This window comes from Aulostomus chinensis, chromosome 1, assembly GCF_037954235.1.
Source record: "Aulostomus chinensis isolate RoL2024-O1b breed Wild chromosome 1, RoL_Achi_v1.0, whole genome shotgun sequence".
In the NCBI taxonomy this organism is placed as follows: domain Eukaryota; kingdom Metazoa; phylum Chordata; class Actinopteri; order Syngnathiformes; family Aulostomidae; genus Aulostomus; species Aulostomus chinensis.
Window position 1 is genome coordinate 37,313,122 of NC_141320.1, and position 1,360 is coordinate 37,314,481.

The 1,360-nt window shown below is 47.1% G+C and overlaps 1 non-coding gene across 1 annotated transcript; it reads right to left on the minus strand.

The window, feature by feature from the left end:
• Positions 1 to 840: 840 nt before the first annotated feature.
• On the minus strand, positions 841 to 913 carry trnar-ucg (transfer RNA arginine (anticodon UCG)). The gene has a single exon. It is a non-coding gene; the product is annotated as a tRNA-Arg (tRNA).
• Between the last annotated feature and the right edge of the window lie 447 nt (positions 914 to 1,360).

The window sequence follows — 1,360 nt, forward strand, 5'->3', positions numbered from 1 at the left end:
CGTTGACAGAAGTGGACGTAAGAGTAGCAGAGGAAATAGTCTCTGAGAATCCAGCTTGAAGCCACACCCTCCTGGTTCTTCAAAAACCCAAACAGCAACCATCAGTCTCACTCCAATCCTGTACTTGGTTCAGTGTTGCTGTTCCATTTTGCAGCAGTAGGGGTCGCTGTGATACCAGGTTCAGTTCAAGATTCCCAACTCCAGCTCATGTTGGGGACCTCAGTGGCAGGGCTTATACAAAAAGAGTCAACACGTTCATTTGTATAACAGAAAATTTCAGTGATGTGGTGGCATTTTCTTTTTCTGTGCTGTCTGATTTTCTAAATATCAGGTTTAGATCCTCAAATTAACACTGGGACACCAAAAGAGAACACAGTAATTCTCCAGTGCTCTGGTGTTGTTGTGTTGTTGTGTTCTTCTCAGCTCCATCATGAAGACCTGCTGGCACTGGGCGCGGGTGGAAGTTTGCAGCTCTCACTGGAAAGTCCTGAGGCTCCTCCCACTCTGAAGCAGGCAGTTGCTCCCAGCCAGCCCTCACTTTCACTTTTTTTAGGAGTGAAGAACAAAATCAGAGTCAAGAACCATCTCTCTTTCATTGGGGCTCCTTTCTCCTTGTTCTGATCCAGAAATTCAACAGCTTCTATCATTGATTGACAGGAAATGTTGATGACACACTGGGATTTTTGTTCTCCTGCTGTCACTGTCAAGTGCAGCTTAACATGAGAGGTAGCAGGATCATTCATGTGTTCATGTTTCCAGCAGACAAGGAGGAAACCTGGGAGGACTTCAGTGACTTTGATCACTGGTTCTCACTTCATCTTCTCAGTATAAAGTTCAAAGCGAGCTGGCCAGGAGTTGAACCTAGAATCTTCTGATCCGAAGTCAGACGCGTTATCCATTGCGCCACCAGCCCTGTGAAGAAGCTGCTATGTTCATGTGTCCTTGCTTTTACACTGCTTTTACACTTACAGAAGTTTGCAGAGGGGAGGGGCTTATTACATACAAACTCCTCATCATTTCCACCTCCAGGAGTGAAGCCTCCCGTGACCCAAGAGGCTCCAACTGGCAGAGCTCTCACTCATTTCTCCACCACCTCGCTAACCTGAGCTGGAGCATCTGAGAACCAAACAGTGACCCCCTTCATTCCAGAGCCCCCACCACTTTAACCACAGCCGGCCGGCCTCCTCCACACTGCTACTAAAATTGAAGACTGAAGCGTCTCATCAAGAGATCTGTCACAGACATCTGCTGTGGAGGGTCAATCTGTCCGTCCACATTCAGATCATTGATGCAGCGACTCTGCTAGGATCAAACTACTCAGGATGAAACAGACCAATGTTGACATCAAGTAGCAACTCAG